General features: G+C 42.9%; 2 non-coding genes across 2 annotated transcripts; one reads left to right on the forward strand and one right to left on the reverse strand.

The window, feature by feature from the left end:
* Positions 1–8775: 8775 nt before the first annotated feature.
* Positions 8776–8848, reverse strand: Trnaa-agc. The gene has a single exon. It is a non-coding gene; the product is annotated as a tRNA-Ala (tRNA).
* A 163-nt stretch (positions 8849–9011) lies between these two features.
* Trnaa-agc lies at positions 9012–9084 on the forward strand. The gene has a single exon. It is a non-coding gene; the product is annotated as a tRNA-Ala (tRNA).
* The last annotated feature ends 2977 nt before the right edge of the window (positions 9085–12061 follow it).

Genomic DNA, 12061 nt, shown 5'->3' on the forward strand with positions numbered 1-12061 from the left:
TGCAACAAATATCAGTATTCCATTCACCATCCCTAATACTGATTTTGTGTGATCGTCCCGTTTCATATCGCTTCTTAGTATTACCCATAAATACTTATACTGAGTCCAGTCCTCAAGACGTTCACTATTAACCCTGTGATCAGATACTTTCTCGTACTTTTTCTTGTAGGCATTATTATGTATTTACACAAATTGAGAGAGCTGTCATTCTTTATACCGAGTGGAAATTTTGTCTGAGCCAATCTCTATTTCCTCACGATCCTCGAACGACCACACTTTCCACATATTTCTGTGACAAAATCATCGTTAGCGAACAATCTTCTAGTGCTGCTGATCCTATCTCACAAAACACCTATGTATATAGAGAACATTACAATCCTATTCTGCTTCCTTAGGGATCGTCAGAAGTCGATTCCATTTTTTTTTCAAAATTTTTCATACTCGGACCATTTACAAAGTTTTTTTAGAGTTCCATTACGTTAGTGCGGATCAGAACAGACCCGAGTGTCTGTACAGAAAGAAAAGAAGCCTGTTAGCGGCCGCAACACGGTCCGGTCGGTGCAGGAGCGAAATGTCTGGAGCATTTACATTTATAGTGAACTAAATTAATGCGAAATTAAAAGTGCTGTCACATCACAGAATAAGAGGCAGCTGATATTCGCTAAACTGATATTAATCTACATGAAAGCAAACTGTCGCTTCTGAGTGCACGCAAATCACACAGTGTGCAAAATGTTTCATCCGCCAATTTTGTTTAAAATATGAAATGCAGATTTATTTCGACTCTTATGTGGTGGTTCATTTTAGATTAAGTTCCATTTCTGAACAGTGCTGTTCACTCCCAAATTATATCTTCCTTCAGTTGTATTATTGGTTTTCGTTGGTATCAATTTTTTTCCTGTGGGTATTACACATATCGATTTCGACTGATTGAGACTGCATTTTGACTAGATGATGTAGATTCTTACAGATATTGTATAAGGAATCAGAGATCTTCGTCGCTGAATATCAACGGGATAATTTCGTTGAGAATGATCCAGTCACCACTTTACATACACCTGTAAGCCAACTAAGAATATGCGAAAATTAACGTATTTTGGAGCTTAAATTTTTATCCACTGCTGAATAGGTCGCTAAAATAACTATTAACTTTTCTGTTTAGAAGTGATTTATTGACGAGTGTCGGGCTCTGCCCATCACCAGAAATATCAGAAATAATAACAAAGTCTTCATAGAGAGCATGGAGTCATGTGTAGCATTTATCAGTATCGGAACTTGAGTTAAGTTCAATAAATCAGCATCTGAACTGCAAAGTGAATAGTTATTTTAGCGATATACTCAGCAGTGAATAAAATTTCAGGTTTACATAATGGTCCCATGCCTCCTATGCAATTTCGTATCTCACCTTAAGTACTTTAGACCAATATGTTTCGTTTCATCGAGAAGCTACACGCCTTGTCCGTCGTGAAAGTGATCCGTTTCGTATTTTTGTGACTGTCCCTTCGGAGTAAGATCCTATTAGGGGAAGCACGTGTAAACATTGTCAAGTGCTAAACCAGATTCACACAAAAGATGACGAACCAAAGAAGAACCGGCCGAGGTGGTCGAGCGGTTCTAGGCGCTACAGTCTGGAACCACGCTGCTGCTACCGTCACAGGTTCGAATCCTGCCTCGAGCATGGATGTGATGTCCTTAGGTTAGTTAGGTTTAAGTAGTTCTAAGTTCTAGGGGACTGATGATCTCAGAAATTAAGTCCCATAGTGCTCAGAGCCATTTGAACCATTTTTGAACCAAAGAAGAAGCTAAATCACAAACAACTGTCAGTAATATTCAAAAGTAATCGGCATAACTGTTAACACATTTACCACATGGTGAGACAAGATGATTAATGATTTCATGAAAAAATGTTTGCTGTAGCCTACGGAACCGCATAATTCCGTGGGGAGGGGGGGTTGGGAATGTGTTAAGGATATGCAAGAGCTTCCCAGAGAAATTTCTGCAGAGTAGTCGAAATAACCTTAGCAACATGAACGCGGAAATTACCCTGCAACAGAATTATGCCGTCTGACAACCCCCTGCCCATTGAGTTTCTGGGATACGGCGCCACGATTAACGCACTGCGGTACGTGGACACTTTGATAAAACTGGAGATTGTTTAGACCTTTCAGACTAGGATTTTTTCTGGAGGAGTACTGTCAAGTGATTTTTTTAATCATTTTAGATGCATAATTTATACAAACTCTTGTACCCATTTTCAATACATACTTTGAACATTTGGCTTCTTTTTATTGCCTAAAATAACTAATTTTGAAATTTTCACTGTAGTTATAAATAAACTGATAATTTAATAATTACCATGCAAAATAATACTAAAAATATTCAGTTCCACAATGGAGTGCAGCTAACCAACAACTTCCGTGAATTCTGGCGATCACAACCTGCTGCGCATTGCAACATTCACGTGCTGATACTTTTACAGTGGTGCCCAAGAGGTGGGAATACTTGTGCATGACGAAAAGATTGAACTCCCATGTATGTACATGAGCTTACCATTGAGAAAAAATATTTCTGTTGCAGCTGGAAATAGAAATGAAGTCCCATGCTTCTTGACAGAGCGTAATGGAACGATGCGGGAGACCCGCACCACCGTACTAGGCAAGGTCCTACTGGAGGTGGTTAGCCGTTGCCTTCCCCCGACAGTAATGGGGATGAATGATGATGATGAAGACGACACAACAACACCCAGTCATCTCGGGGCAGGTGAAAATCCCTGACCCCGACGGGAATCGAAACTTTCTTTTTAACAATATTATAAAATCTTGTAACGATGTACAAAGATGACAGTGAGGTATAAAATTTATAAATTTCGTCTTTTGTTTCAATTTTTTCCAAGTGTTAAATTTTCCTTTTATATTTTGCTTTCGTTGTTTGGCTTCATGTCAAGAGTTCATGGCATAGTTCCTCAGAGTTATTTGCTTGTAGTCTGGTTTAGGTACACAGTTCGTTACAATAAATGTCAATTTCGGTAATTTTCAGGCGTGGCAGTAAATACGAGTACAGTAACAATAGTGGCAAATATACTGTACAAATTATTACAAAGAAAGGGTATTAGTTTTAGCAAAGGTTACACGAGAGACTTGGAGCGAAGAAACACAACACATATTAATGTCACAAAAAAATCAGAAAATGGAAGGAATTTAAATACGAGAGCACTAATATACACAAGAAGGGATGAAATTAAATGTGAAGGACTACAGGGGTAGATGGGTTCGGCACGATTTTGAGTTTCGTCGAATCAAGTTTAATGGGAGAGAGTGGCACAGATTTGAGATTAGCACTGCTGTGGGGAGAAATCACTGTGTATCACTTTTGTATGCACAATCACTGGGGAACATTGATTACTTTTGTGCACTTCACTAGGGCACTGTTGCTGAGACGCGAGCGGAGAGCTGTTGACGGGGCGTGGCTGGGGGCGGGGGTGGGGTCTGCGGTTGGCCGGCTCCAGGGCTATCCGCAGAAAATTCATGAATTCTGTTCGGTAGCTTTTGGACACCATGGATTTTCTATTATCTTCCCATAGGTATGTGAGATATCCAATTTTGTATTTGTGTTTGAGGTCTGTAATTGAGTGGACTATTTGGCCTGGGATCCATGAAGTTGTTGCTTTGTCTCGGAAAGGGTTTTATGTCTGATGCCGTCAGAGGCTCGCGTGTTATGTTTGCTGGTACCGTTCTGTTTATTAGCGCTACCATTTCTTTGCAGGTATCCCATATTGTTGCTGCGTTGCCACATTGGAAACGGTGCTCTAGCGTGTCCGTCTAATCGCACGTGTGGCATTTCTCCGACGGCCTTAACTTAATTGCAGTTGGACAGTATTGTCTCGTTTGTAACTTTGTATCAGATGGATTCTATCTTCGTGTGAAGTGCGCTTTCGTTCAAGTTTTTCCACTCTTGTTTCCAATTCATATCTGGTTTTTGGCCTCTATCCTGTTTCTCTGTGCTTTCCCTCGTAGTCCCATACAGGATGATCCATTGATAGTGACCGGGCCAAATAGCTCACAAAATAAGCGTCAAACGAAAAAACTACAAAGAACGAAACTTGTCTAGCTTGAAGGGGGAAACTAGATGGCGCTATGGTTGGCCAACAAGATGGCGCTGCCATAGGTCAAACGGATATCAACTGCGTTTTTTTTAAATAGAAACACCCATTTTTATTACATATTCGTGTAGCACGTAAAGAAATATGAATGTTTTAGTTGAACCACTTTTTTCGCTTTGTGATAGACGGCGCTGTCATAGTCACAAACATATGGCTCACAATTTTAGACGAACAGTTGGTAACAGGTAGGTTTTTTAAAGTAAAATACAGAGCGTAGGTACGTTTGAACATTTTATTACGGTTGATCCAATGTGATACATGTACTTTTGTGAACTTATCATTTCTGAGAACGCATGCTGTTACAGCGTGATTACCTGTAAATAACACATTAAAGAAATAAATGCTCAAAATGTCCGTCAACCTCAATGCATTTGGCGATACGTGTAACGACATTCCTCTCAACAGCGAGTAGTTCGCCTTCCGTAATGTTCGCATATGCATTGACAACGCGCTGACGCATGTTATCAGGCGTTGTCGGTAGATCACGATAGCAAATGTCCTTCTACTTTCCCCACAGAAAGAAATCCGGGGACTTCAGATCCAGTGAACGTGCGGGCCATGGTATGGTGCTTCGACGACCAATCCACCTGTCATGAAATATGCCATTCAATACCGCTTCAATTGCACGCGAGCTATGCGCCAGAAGTCCATCTTGTTGGAAGTACATCGCCATTCCATCATGCAGTGAAACATTTTGTAGTAACATCTGTAGAACATTACGTACGAAATCAGCATACACTGCAACATTTAGACTGCCATCGATAAAATGGGGGTCAATTATCCTTCCTCCCATAATGCCGCACCATTCATTAACCCGCCAAGGTCGCTGATGTTCCAGCTGTCGCAGCCATCGTGGATTTTCCGTTGCCCAATAGTGCATATTATGCCGGTTTACGTTACCGGTGTTGGTCATCGTCCCGTAATTTCTCTTGTGCCCAGTGGCAGAGCTGTACACGACGTTCAAAGTCGTCGCCATGCAATTCCTGGTGCAGAGAAATATGGTACGGGTGCAATCCAACACCGACGTTTTTGAGAGTCCCGATTCTCGCGCAATTTTGCTGCTACTGATGTGCTGATTAGCCGCGACAGCAGCTAAAACACCTACTTGGGCATAATCATTTGTTGCACGTCGTGGTTGACGTTTTACATGTGGCTGTCCACTTCCTGTTTCCTTAAATAACGTAACTATCCGGCGAACGGTCCGGACACTTGGATGACGTCGTCCAGGATACCGAGCAGCATACATAGCACACGTCCGTTGGGCATTTTGATCACAGTAGCCATACATCAACACGATATCGACCTTTTCCGCAGTTGGTAAACGGTCCATTTTAACACGGGTAATGTATCACGAAGCAAATACCGTCCGCACTGGCGGTATGTTACGTGATACCACGTACTTATGCGTTTGTGACTATTGCAGCGCCATCTATCACAAAGCGAAAAAAGTGGTCCAACTAAAACATTCATATTTCTTTACGTTCTACATGAATATGTAATAAAAAATAGGGGTTCCTATTTTAAAAAACGCAGTTGATATCCGTTTGATGTATGGCAGCGCCATCTAGCGGGCCAACCATAGCGCCATCTGGTTTCCCCCTTCAAGCTAGACGAGTTTCGTACTTTGTAGTTTTTTCGTTTGATGCTTATTTCGTGAGATATTGGGTCCGATCACTATCAATGGATCACCCTGTATATAACTTCTTTGTTGTCCTCGTGCAACGGTCGACGGCTGTTTCTAGTACATAGCCTCTTTGTAGGTAAATATCCTTTACGTATTTTAGGTTATACGGGATACCTGCGACGTTAACTGCCGCTTCCTGACATCCTGGCCTGAACGCATTTACCATGCGAGCTGTGATGCCGTCTGGGTAGTTCTCTGCAATAACACTCGTGTGATGTATCAGCAGCGCTGTGCTTTTACGTTGGAGGTCGACGAGGCCAGGACCCCGTGCTCGCGAAGCGAGAACGCTACCGCGAGACCACGAGCTCTGTTGCTGCTAATACACACTAAATATTAATGTACACTGTTGTGACCAGAGGATCTGAAAGGGTTAGACTGTGCTTATGAAGTTTCTCTAGGAAGCCCTTTTACATCTTTGATACAGTCCCGATCTCTCCCCATGCGATTTCCATATGTTTGAAGCCCTGAAGAATGACGTTCGTTGCCGTCCATTTGCTTCGTCCGCAGACGTGCACGCCTGGGTACAATAATAGTTCTGTGGACAAGCGCAGACATTTTTGCATGAAGGCACTGACCGTCATGTCTCACAGTGGGACAAATATAAACATCAGGACACAGGGGCAAGTAAGAACTGTAAGGACGGGAGCGTAAAACATACCCGCACGCGGATATGCTCACGTTTCCGTAGTCCACTGCTCTGCATATTCGGTTTCACGTTTCTTTATGTTCCCTTGACGAACAGGTATAGCTACTCCTGGCCGTCGGATAGATCCAGAGGGTCTAGTGGACTTGTGGTTGCACACAATAACACAAGTAGTATTTTGTATGTCCATCCTTCTGACTGGAGGTTTGAGGGACTTTGGCTGTCCACTTATGTAATAACACGGAACACCTGCAGCCGTCCTTTTGATGTTCTTATTGTTATGCCTACCAGTTTCAGTGCTTCATTGCATCTTCTTCAGGCCTTAACTGAGTTAGCACACTGGACGCGTATTCGGGAGGACGACGGTTCGATCCCGCGTCCGGCCATCCTGATTTAGGTTTTCCGTGATTTCCCTAAATCGCTCCAGGCAAATGCCGGGATGGTTCCTTTGAAAGGGCACGGCCGACTTCCTTCCCTGTCCTTCCCTAATCCTATGAGGCCGATGACCTCGCTGTTTGGTCTCTTCTCCCAAACAACCCAACTTCAACCTTAACTGATGCTCAGGGGGCTTATGCCAATCTTACACGATTCCATCAGTGGCCAACATCTATGAACTGGTTTTCGCAGACTAACTGTAACGACGACGTTGTGTCTCCAACTGCCAATTACTGGTTTTCGCCGACTACTTGTACCCAAGGATGTTGCGTCTCCAACCATCAACTACTGGTAGTTGATGTTTGGAGACACAACATTGTTGTTACAGGTAGTCTGCGAAATCCAAAATGCTTCAAATGGCTCTGAGCACTATGCGACTTAACTTCTGAGGTCATCAGTCGCCTATAGCTTAGAACTAATTAAACCTAACTAACCTAAGGACATCACACACATCCATGTCCGAGGCAGGATTCGAACCTGCGACCGTAGCGGTCACGCGGTTCCAGACTGAAGCGCCTAGAACCGCACGGCCACACCGGCCGGCTGCGAAATCCAGTTCATAGATGGTAGCCGCTGATGGAATCGTGTATACGATTGGAGTTAACCCTTTCAGCGTCAGTTAAGGCCTCAAGATGGTGTACTGAAGCACCGCAATTGATAGCCATGTAGTAAATGACATCGAAAGGACGGCTGTAGGTGTTCATTTTATTACATAAGTAGTATTTGTCATCGTAGGGTGATCAAGGTGGACGCCAGTTACGGAGCATTGTCGTCATCATGGTACACGCCGGTTTCCAGACAATATAGATACTACAGTAGAGTTTAAACTGAATTTACTGACATCCCCAAGGCAATGCAGACGATGTATCCAAATCCAAAGAGAAACTAGTACGAATTAACGAATCCTTGAGACTTAAATGAACTAGAATATCTTCTTGTAATTGAATCAAATGTGAATTACCTGCGAGCTATCTCGGATCAATTCGCTGCAAGTTGGTTACTACAGCCACAGTTTTTTGAAAGCCAAGGAAACAAAATTATTACGGAATACATGCACCTAAGACCGCTGTTGATAGACGACTCACCGCGCCAAACTGGTATCAGAGTTATCCTCCAAACCAAGCTGAGAATCGATGTTACTGTCGTCCCAGGCAACTGCTTGCTCTCTTCCCGAGCGAAATCCTTGGTCTGGTACCAGATACGTAATGAGCACAATGGCGAGTTCGACTACAGTTAACATAGATACACAGTCACTGAAAATGGTGGGACCAATGAGGATGAAATAGTGAAAAGCGACGACATGAAATGGTATCAGTGAATCTATTAAGAAATGCCGAGCCTGAATTCTGTTTCCGATTAAAGGAGGCCATTGGACAGACCAAGAAAGCACTGGATGAATCTCTTTGATCAGAATTGAGTTTCAATCAGTCTAATTTAACTCCTTCAGTTCATCTAGTGAGAGATCAAAACATTGTTGTCATCATGTACACGCTGGTTTCCAGGCAATATGGATGCATCCCCAAGCGTATGCTGACGATGTGTCCAAATCCAAGGAGCAGTCAGTACGAATTAACGAATCCTTGAGACTGTAATGAACTAGAATATCTTCCTGTGACCCGGAGACCTTTGAGCTGTGCCCTCTCCATAGCGTATCACAATGACGTAATTGGCAGAGGATGGCGCGGCGGCAGGTCTGCATGCGTCGTTCTCAGTACCTTCCCACGGAACCGGTGGATATCACATGTCTTGTACAATTTGTTGTCGTGGGCTATACAATTATGGTGCATCTCCCTGTTGCAGACGTTAGTTGCTTCGTTTTCCGTTGTAGTGCATAGTGCCCAAAAAATATAGTACTGGAGGCGCCGGGTATCGATCCCGGTACCTCTCACATGCTAAGCGAGCGCTCTACCATCTGAGCTACGCCCCCAGACAGCATTTAGTGTGCTGAAGTGCTATTAAATGGAGTTACATCGGCTGAATGGCCAGTCCGGTTTCACAGTACTTGGGCTGGACCGGCTCCAAGTGGAGCAGAGAAAGTTCGGGTGCGAGACTTGGGATACAAGTCAATCGGTGAAGTTTTCCCGGCAACTGGGGGCGTAGCTCAGATGGTAGAGCGCTCGCTTAGCATGTGAGAGGTACCGGGATCGATACCCGGCGCCTCCAGAGTTACATTTTACTATCCGTGATGACATTGCTGCGAGCTATCGTGGGCACTGTCCGTAAAAGTAAACTTTCCTATGAGGCTTCCGCTGCTACTTCTTCAGGATCTTGTCGTTTCGATGCGATGCTGGAATCCACTGGGTGATCAAAAAGTCAGTATAAATTTGAAAATTGAATAAATCACGGAGTAATGTAGATGAAGAGGTACAAATTGACACACATGCTTGGAATGACATGGGGTTTTATTAGAACCAAAAAAATACAAAAGTTCAAAAAATGTCCGACAGATGGCGCTTCATCTGATCAGAATAGCTATAATTAGCATAACAAAGTAAGAAAAAGCAAAGATGATGTTCTTTACAGGAAATGCTCAATATGTCCACCATCATTCCTCAACAATAGCTGTAGTCGAGGAATAGTGCTATGCTGTTAACAGCACTGTAATGCATGTCCGGAGTTATGGTGAGGCATTGGCGTCGGATGTTGTCTTTCAGCATCCCTAGAGATGTCGGTCGATCACGATACACTTGCGACTTCAGGTAACCCCAAAGCCAATAATCGCACGGACTGAGGTTTGGGGACCTGGGAGACCAAGCATGACGAAAGTGGCGGCTGAGCACACGATCATCACCAAACGACGCGCGCAAGTGATCTGTCGGACATTTTATGAACTTTTTTTTTGGTTCTAACAAAACCCCATGTCATTCCAAGAATGTGTGACAATTTTTACCTCTCTATCTACATTATTCCGTGGTTTATTAAGTTTTCAAATTTATACTGACTTTTTGATCACCCGGTACTTCAGGAGCTATATCTTTCATGCAGGTTGTTGGAGGCTATGAATAGCTAGTGTGGTGTTCGCATATGTGAGAGAGATTTCTGCTAGCTGTTCCTGCAAAATTTCAATTACTGAATACACATTCCTGATACTGTCGTTGGTAGGCCGTCGTTATTGCTTAATTACTGATATCTGACAGAACCATATGGTGAGCTGTTGACAAAACATGCGAGAAAAAAAAGTAATTTTTTGCTGACAAGCTGGCTTCCTGGGAGTTGTTAATATTCCCTCCGGTATGGCATCCGGCCAATTATTGCTTGGTAACTGAAAGCCAGTTATTTACAGTTCGTTAACAGCAGTATACAGTATGTTAAATTATACTCATTGTTACAGGTCGCTACGAATTCCTTGACTTTCCGTCTATAAATGTTACGTGAGCCTTTTCTATAATGCATATCGTTACCACCGTTTTTACGTGTGTTCAAAAATTTTCAAATGTGTGTGAAATCTGATGGGACTTAACTGCTTAGGTCATGAGTCCCTAAGCTTACACACTACTTAACCTAAATTATCCTAAGGAGCCGCCCGGTGTGCCCTTGCGGTTCTCGGTTCTAGGCGCTTCTGTCTGGAACCGCGTGACCGCTACGGTCGCAGGTTGGAATCCTGCCTCGGGCATGGATGTATGTGATGTCCTTAGGTTAGTCAGGTTTAAGTAATTCTAAATTCTAGGGGACTGATGACCACAGATGTTAAGTCCCATAGTGCTCAGAGCCATTTGAACCATTTATCCTAAGGACAAACACACACACCCATACCCGAGGGAGGACTGGAACCTCCGTGTGTTCATCTACCGAATTTTTCTTACATTCTTTCAAATGTGCGCGGAATACATACGTTATCTTATCATCTTCCCAGTATCATCTGTGTAAGCCCTGTCGCAATCATACGCCACTTCATAAGCTCCCGCAGTGTGGAGATCGTAAAGTGGATTCATGACAGGTCGAGCAAAATCTCTTCCTTTATATTGATTGGAAAATATAGGTTTTGTATAGCGTTTCTCAGAAGAATTTTACGTATCCGCTCGGTTACACTAGACACATACGGTGACATTAAACAGAAGGATTTCCTTCTTTCTTATTTGCGCTTTTAGTAGAATGTCGTTTGTTGATGCTATCTATGGAAATGCCTTACAACAATTAGTCAACAGTGTCTTCCGTAGAAAACCAAAGTCGATTGCAATCTAAAACTAAAAGCTCAACAAAATAGTGTTTTCTTAACTGTTTGTTTCTAAGAAGTTTCTCGGTGCGAAATGAGGTCTAATTATCTATTCACGTTAGTAGGCTTCCAATATACTCTGTCTAAACGTATTTCAGATTTTCTGTAAGCATCTAGCATTATCAGGGAACAGTACACATTTTCCAACTCCAAGGTGAAGTTGATTTTAGAGTGGATATCACTCGACGAATTGTGATATCTATGATGCATATAGTTTAAACTGAAACTTCTAGCCGGGAAAAGGAACACATCTGTGGAAGATTCTAGACGTGTAACAGAGACCTAAACATACTCGAGTTGAAAGCAGCTCAGGCGGCTGTTACGCTTAGAAAGGCACGAAAGATTGTAATGAACAGTAGCTGCCCCCTTTCCCCTTTTCTGAATCATTCTGACGTACGCAGTTATTACTAATTTGTAGCTTTCTGAGAGTACATAAAAACCCTTAATGCACTGTCTTCGATGCTGTGCAGTGCGCTACCAGTGCTCATAACACTGTTCGTATCTCGATTTCACTTTTTCAGAAAGTACTATCAGTAGGTCTTTGAAGCCCGCAGAACCACTGTAGTTTTTTGTAGCTTAATCCACAGGAAACATACAATTAACCACAGTGAAATGAATGGCCAGCGGGCTCATTATATGCTGCCATCGATGTTTTCTGTGGTTCATCCCTATGGTTTCGTCACGAAGAGCAGAACGAGTTATTACATTGAAACCCGTTCTGAAAAAATTCACTGCTTCTCCACACTCTTTGCTGACTGTGAAATGTAGGGCACTCACCGTTCCGCGCTCTAATAAAAGCTGTCAGCGATGGCGAACTAGGATTGTTGATTGCCTATTTGCGGCACAGGCAACAGGGTATTATTTTATTTGTTACTGTGAAAGCAGTCCATTGCAGGCCGTATAAAAAATTGGTGCCCAGAGTGTAGT

The sequence above is a fragment of the Schistocerca piceifrons genome, chromosome 1, assembly GCF_021461385.2.
Source record: "Schistocerca piceifrons isolate TAMUIC-IGC-003096 chromosome 1, iqSchPice1.1, whole genome shotgun sequence".
In the NCBI taxonomy this organism is placed as follows: domain Eukaryota; kingdom Metazoa; phylum Arthropoda; class Insecta; order Orthoptera; family Acrididae; genus Schistocerca; species Schistocerca piceifrons.